The sequence below is a fragment of the Etheostoma spectabile genome, chromosome 20, assembly GCF_008692095.1.
Source record: "Etheostoma spectabile isolate EspeVRDwgs_2016 chromosome 20, UIUC_Espe_1.0, whole genome shotgun sequence".
NCBI classification, from domain to species: Eukaryota; Metazoa; Chordata; class Actinopteri; order Perciformes; family Percidae; genus Etheostoma; species Etheostoma spectabile.
In genome coordinates this window covers 8,201,598-8,208,890 of record NC_045752.1, presented here as the reverse complement: position 1 = coordinate 8,208,890, position 7,293 = coordinate 8,201,598, and positions in this window count along the sequence as shown.

The window sequence follows — 7,293 nt, the reverse complement described above, 5'->3', positions numbered from 1 at the left end:
GTCCCTCCATAGGAAGCACTGACACTGTCCTAAGAGTCTGCCGGCTGTATTGATTTTAATTTATTTTTAACTTAGTGATGGATATGGGACATGTCATGAAAGAGAGGCATTGGTCAAATAATTACCAACATCTATTCATTAATTGGAAGGCAAAAGAGATAGAACACTCAATATTCATTACGGCCTGCAAAGACTTTGCAAATGTGCTGTCTGACACAAAGATGTCAGAGAAATATATCGATCAAGTAATCACGCAATGCAAATTTGTCCCTGTGAAGCAAAGTGGAAGCAACACACCATTTCCCTTTCAAGTTTAGAGCAACAATTTATAAACTTCAAAAGGATTACATATTTTATCAAGAATTACATCCTTAATCCATGTTCTCCACTTTTTCTGCTTAAGACATTTTTTTTAAAAAATCCCTGAATATTGACAATAAACATACATTGAATAAGTGGTGCTTTCGAATATCACAGAAATTTTTCATGATTCAACATCCGCAATGAAAATCTATCACTATTCAACAGTACATGTTTTTTTTGAGGAAATAAGGAATGTTTTATCTTCTGGAAGATCAAATACTGACACACACCTTGTGGGTAGCAAAGATGTTTGGTCAAAGTATCTTCAGGCAGAGACGGGATGCTTGACAGACAGACAGACATTGATTTTAATTTATTTTTAACTTAGTGATGATATGGGACATGTCATGAAAGAAAGGCACTATTCAAATAATTACATACATCTATTCATTAATTGGAAGGCAAAAGAGATAGAACACTCAATATTTATTATGGCAGATAGATTTTTTTATTGATCCCAAAAACATTTTATTGATCCCTAAAAATTGGGAAATTCCAGTGTTGCAGCAGCAAAATAGACACAGCACACATACAGAATATACATGAAATAGAGGATACGATATAAGAACAAATAATGTAAAATATATAGAAGTTGGGGATTGAAAAAAATAAAAATAAAAAATAAATTAAAAAAAATGTACAACTGCAAAAATAAACAAAGTTTGTGCATTTGTCGTGTCTGTGAGTCTTATTTACCACGCAGTGTTAAAAAGTTTTATTGCCTGTAGTAGCAATGATTTCTTGTAGCGGTCCGTGCGACATTGAAGCTGTCGGAGCCTCTTGGAGTAGGTGCTCCTCCGTTGCCCCAGTGGGGGGTGGAGAGGATGGTCGGGGCTATCAATGATAGATGACAGTTTGTTCTGTGACCTCCTCTCCACCACAGCTTCATAAGTGTCCTGTTTGCAGCCAATCATGGAGCCAGCTTTCCTGATCAGTTTGTTCAGTTTGTTTTTGTCGCTGGTTCTGATGCTGCCGCCCCAGCAGATGGCGGAGGAGAACAGATCGCTGGCCACAACCGACTGGTAGAGTATCTCCAACATTCTGCTGCACACGTTGAAGGATCTCAGCTTCCTCAGGAAATACAGTCTGCTCATCCCCTTCTTGTAAACAGCAGTGCTGTTGATCTTCCAGTTCAGCCTGCTGTTTATGTTGACACCTAGGTATCTGTACTCCTCAACCATGTCCAAAGTCCAATGTCCAGGTGCAAATGTGCTCACTGCCGAAGATAGATGACGGCCTGACAAGGGTTGGTAGACAAACTGTGGCCTCAGGTAGGCCAAGACCTGCCTCTCCAGCACCTTGTCCACACCTCCCTCATATTGTTCTGTTAGAGTCTGGCCTCTAGCTTTCTCCTGTAGGAGTTTTACACTACCTCAGTTCATCCCGCAGTTTGTGCTGTATTTCCCTTTGCTCCTGTCTGTCCCATGACCTGAGAGCTTTCTTCTTCTCATTAAGAAGGACTTTTAGGTCACTGGTGATCCACGGCTTGTGATTTGAAAAGCTGCGTACAGTCTGGGAGGGCGTAGTGATGTTCTCACAGAATTTTATGTATTCTGTGATGCAATCTGTCAGGTTATTGATGTCCTCCCCATGTGGCTCACAGAGCACACCCCATTCTGTAGACTCCAACCAGTCCTGCAGTGCCTCCTCAGCCTCCTGAGTCCACTTCCTCACAGTCCTTGTGTAGACAGGCTGCCGGACAAGAGGAACATACATAGGAGACAGCAAGAAAATGTTGTGATCTGATTTGCCAAGGGGGGAGGGCAGTGACACTGTACACATCCTTTTCATTTGCATACAGGAGGTCCAGAATCTTATTGTCTCTTAAGGGGCAGTTAATATATTGTTGAAAGTCCGGGAGGGATTTATCCAGTAAAATATGATTAAAATCCCCAGTGAAAACGATGAAGGCATTGGGTTGCTGCATCTGATGTTGTAAGAGAGTGGTGTGAATGACGTCAGCAGTTGCCTCCGCATCAGCAGATGGTGGAATGTAAACAGAGATCACTATGACGGACATGAACTCCCCCGGTAGGTAGTATGGATGAAACCGCAATTCAATGTCCGGGCTACAGAAACGTTCCTTCACATTCACATGTCCAAGATTGCGCCACTTTTGACTTGCATACAGTGCAACCCCCCCTCCATTCGTCTTACTGCTTTCTATAAAGAGCCCTGTCTGCCCGAACCGTCAAAAAGCTGGGTGCCGCCACACCACAGTCCGGGATGCGAGTGCAGCAATGTCTCAGTAAAACACAGTATGCTGCACTCGCGGAACTCCCTCTGGGTTTTAATGAGCGTCGCAAGTTCGTCTGCCTTATTTCCCAGAGACCGTACATTCCCCATAATGATTGCTGGGACAGCAGGCTTATGTTTTTTTTCCATTACCATTTTAATCCACCTCTGCAACACAGCGCTATCAGCTGATCGTATGTGACCCCGCTGCCTTGTGCGTACCACGCAGATACAAAAGGCGACCAAAGTAAGAATAGAACTAAAAAAAAAGTTACGAAGTTGACAGAAGCCATCTCAACACAGAAATGCACACAAGAGGACGTTTTATAAAAAGCTTACAAATTGCATCAACAATCCAGTTTATGAAATTCAATCCAAAATAATGAGCCGCAATTAAACTCAAACACCGTAATGAAAGAGGTAAATCCTATTAACTGCACACATGAAAAGTGATCTAATGACAACGTTTTGTATTACAAGCTTGGAAGTTTCAGGCCTCCGCAGAATATGAATCAGACTATTCAGCAGATGGAAGGTGCGGCTGTTGTTGCTATAACAGAATCAGCAGTCTTGTCATACATATGCTGCATAAATTTATCATCAAAACCCTTGTAACCTGCAATAATTCGCTTGATTGGCTCAGTGAGTGCAAGTTCCTTTGGTGTGCATCAAGTCAAACTGACCAAAGTGGCCTATGGGTGCTTGCAGACAGGGACCCGTGGTTATTGAGTACAATCACAATACTAATTATCCTGCATGCAAGCTACTGCAGGGCTTTGCCCTTTGAGAGAGGCAATCAAACAGCTGACGAAAGGCAGAATAATCATGCTGCACTGATAGTGCTGGGTATAGCATGTACGTGTGTGTGTGTGTGTGAGTGTGTGTATGTGTGTGCTACTGAATACAGAAAGTGCATCAACTTCAGTAAAGCTCATTTTGTTTATTCAATGCCTTTTATGTGGGAGTGCACTAACACTGGCAACATGGTTAAAAAAAAGATCTCAGCGCTTGCATGAAATCGATTTTTTGGGATTGAGTTCAGAAAAAAATCAACGAGGCTGTGAGTTAGCTGTGAAAAACCAAATCAATAACATCTGTGAGCTCTTATCTCATATTGTGTCTCAATGATACAGCCTCCTTTTTCCCACCCAAGCTAGGGCAAGATCGTGGTTAAGTTATGATTACTGTATGATGCACTCAGTGAAGACGCACAATAAAGAGGTCTCTGCTGAACCATAAAACTGTCAAGATACATCACAAAAGTGTCAGATGCACCTCGCACAACATTACAACAACAAGAAAATAAGACTCACTGTCCTCTCTAAGCAATCATCACCTCCTCAACTTAACAGGCTGACTACTGCATTAGGCTAAATGATTTTAGAAGCCTCTCTCCACTAACAGCAATACAGTACGAAAGAGACACTCACTACGCTAAGCCACAGAAGAGAATCCATTGATTTAATCCTTGGCTGAAGCTCTTCTTTATATATGCATTAATGCTCAACAATGTACCAAACTGGGGAAAGTTGGGTTCTTTCTGGATAATGTAGCGCACATACTGTACAATAATAACAACAGGCAGTAGGCTTGCCGCCGTAGTCAGTGTTTCAGATGTTGCACGGGGGTTGGACATACACAGATTACATTACTTCGAATGGCACCCGTCATGGTCTCATTTCAAGGTGATTAAGAAACTTATATTTATTGTGCTGGAAAATCATTCCCGAGTTCCCTACAGAGACAAAATTTTGACACATTTCCACACTCAGTTGGAAAGCAGAACAGTAAATAACACTACACCACAGGGGCCATGAAGCAAACTGCACTTTGGTCAAATTTGTAAGCCTGGCCACAACCGCCCCCCCCCCCCCCTCCCTACTTGCACCTCAATCCACTAGCCCAATAGAGGTAGGCAACCTAAATGCACCATCAGCATTGAGGTTTGGCTGAGCTGCTACAAGGGTATTATGTTCCAAATTCTCTCCAGCTGGAGTTAGGAGAGGCTTGCCCATCTACTTTTTTTTACCCATTCCCAAATCACTACAAAATTAACCCCTGCTTCTTTTTACACCCTCCATCTCCACAATTCAATGTTTAAACAGTCAGGCGCCAGAGAAGTAGTGGCGGAAATTTGGGGGGGGCATTGGGGAAAGCCTTCCTACAGTGGTCTGGGGAGTGAGGGAAGAAAAAAACAGAGAGAAGAGAGAGAGAAGAGAGAGGAAGAGGAGAGAGAAGAGAGGAGAGAGAGAGCGAGAGAGAGAGAGGAGAGATGCTGGGGCAGGTGAAAGCCGTCCACATAAAAAGGTGGCGATTAGGGGAAAGTCGCCCTGTGTGAGGTGAGAGAGGAACATCTGTGCCTATTACCACAGCACACAAAGGACCAGAAGGGGGGGAGGGGAAAAGACCACAGTCTCCAACATGAGCAGGGCCTCACCAAACACCACAGACCCAATTGCATGGCCCAATTTAGGGCTTTCAGCGCTGCTCGTCATTAGCATTTGAATAAGCAAGGCAGGCGCTAGCTCAGTGAGTAACTCATGGGTCGGAGCAGGAGTGTGACTTAAGAGCTTGAAAGACATGGAAGCCCCCCCCCCCCCCCCCCCCCCCCCCCCCCACCCATCCAGCCCCATGCCTTAAGCACATTTCAGGCAGAGCTCTGTTGAATGGAACATGCTGTGGAGTAATATCATATAGTATCACTGTTTAGGATTATGGATGATTATGCAAAAGAATGTAAGAATTGAACACAATATGGTAGAAAAATGGCGACCATTTCTGTTGATATACAGCCCATTCTCATGGCAGTTTGTGAAACGCGGATGTTATTTAATCCATTGATTTGTGTTCAGGGACACTACTTTCTTGTTTGTTTCGAGGTGGTGAGCACAGATTTTAAACTTATGTATTTTAATGGGAAGTATCTTTTGTGATCGTGAACAGCACGATTACGGTAGCAAGCAGTATTCAAAAGCCAAAAATCTGTGTAAGGACGTTGGTTGGGGGGGTGGATGGTTCAAACAACACAGGACTTTTACCTCGGAGACCGGGGATCACGTCCCGCTTGTGGCAGTTCCTTTCTGCGATCTTCTAACCACAACCGTCCTGTCGACATCTTTTGCGTGTGACCTTTCCTCCTCCCGTTCTTCTTTTCCTAACCCCAACCGTCCCCTTGTTGGCGCGCGCCTCGCGTGTGGCGCTCCATCCCGCTGTTGTTGCCGACGTGTAGCGTTTTATTTCCTCGTTGTTTCGTCCCCTAGAGACCGTGAGTCATGTCTCGGCGGCCGTTGTTGTCCCCCAGAACAGGTTGCTGCAGCCCAGTCTCATGGCAGTTTGTGAAATGGTCACGTTCCCATTTCGTGGTGACCACCACAAAATAAACAAGAAAATCGTGTCCCTGTTGATGAATCAACAGATCTAAATAACGTGACCATTTCACAAACTGAAGTGAGAGCAGGTTGTGATGTTACTGGTTCAGAAATGGCATTCTCAGAAAAAACAATATATTCATTGAGACTTTTCAGACTTGCATGATCATATGCTTTTCCAATGGGTTTTCCAAACTGCACACTACCCGCATCTAACCATGTACCAAGTTACTCCACATAAAGAAACGCAAACCCTGATGCATCCATATGCATCATTGCGTACCGTATCTCAGCATGCCAAATGAATGTTCAATTTGACTCCAACATTTTGAATAACTGTATTTCAAAGTGTGCCAACCTGGTTCAAAAACACAGCTAATGGATGGCAAAAGCATGAAAAAAAAACACTCAATTCTGGTGAGTGATGCATCAAACTTGTATACTGGATTGCACTCTTTTTCAAAATTGAGAACACTTGGGAGGGAGATGTATTACTTATTTAAATGCCACAAGGCATATATCTGTTTGCTTAAATATTCCAATTCATTCCAAGACAGTAAGTGCCTTGCTGGAGTGAATTATGGATGGTAAATCAAGACGCTGAGTTATTAGTTATGACACCATAAGGTTCTGTCTTAGTCAATATGTCTTCCTTTGAGATTGGTATTATTTAAATGGGGAATGTTGAACCGGCAAGCTGATAAGCAATCCTGATTTGAGAAACAACTTTACACCTTGTCTCCAGGCAATATGATCTCAGTGCAATATTATAAAACCCAAATCCAAACTTGGAATCAGCATACGAAAAACCAAGTGGAACCAACTTCTATTGGTTATAGATTGATTTCGCAGCAAACCAAAAAAAAAAGAATAACCACAGGATTTACCACTAACTAAGACCACTGAGATTCCATTTGCCATAAGTAAGGTCACATCAGAAGCACTTCAAACAGAGACATACAGGTGGACTTCAGGCTTCCTCACACCTTGTACTTCTTTTCAAAAGTTACCTTCCTTGCCGGTGCCCAATAACTTTCTCCGTTGACTCATTTGTGAAAACAAACATCAACATTAAACACAACATAAACATTAAATTAATTTAACCATAGATTTCAATTAAAGCATCTAAACATTAATTTATGTTCTAGGTCACTATGTTTTAATTTAGTAACACTTTTTGCTACAAGGCCAACAGTATTACCTGTACTACCTAATATTTTGCTAATGTGGATGACAACAAGCCTTAGTTGGTTCACTTAGTGCTGAAGTACTGGGGCCTGTTGCACGAAAGTAGAATAAAGATATCCAGGATAAGTGAAAAAGCGCA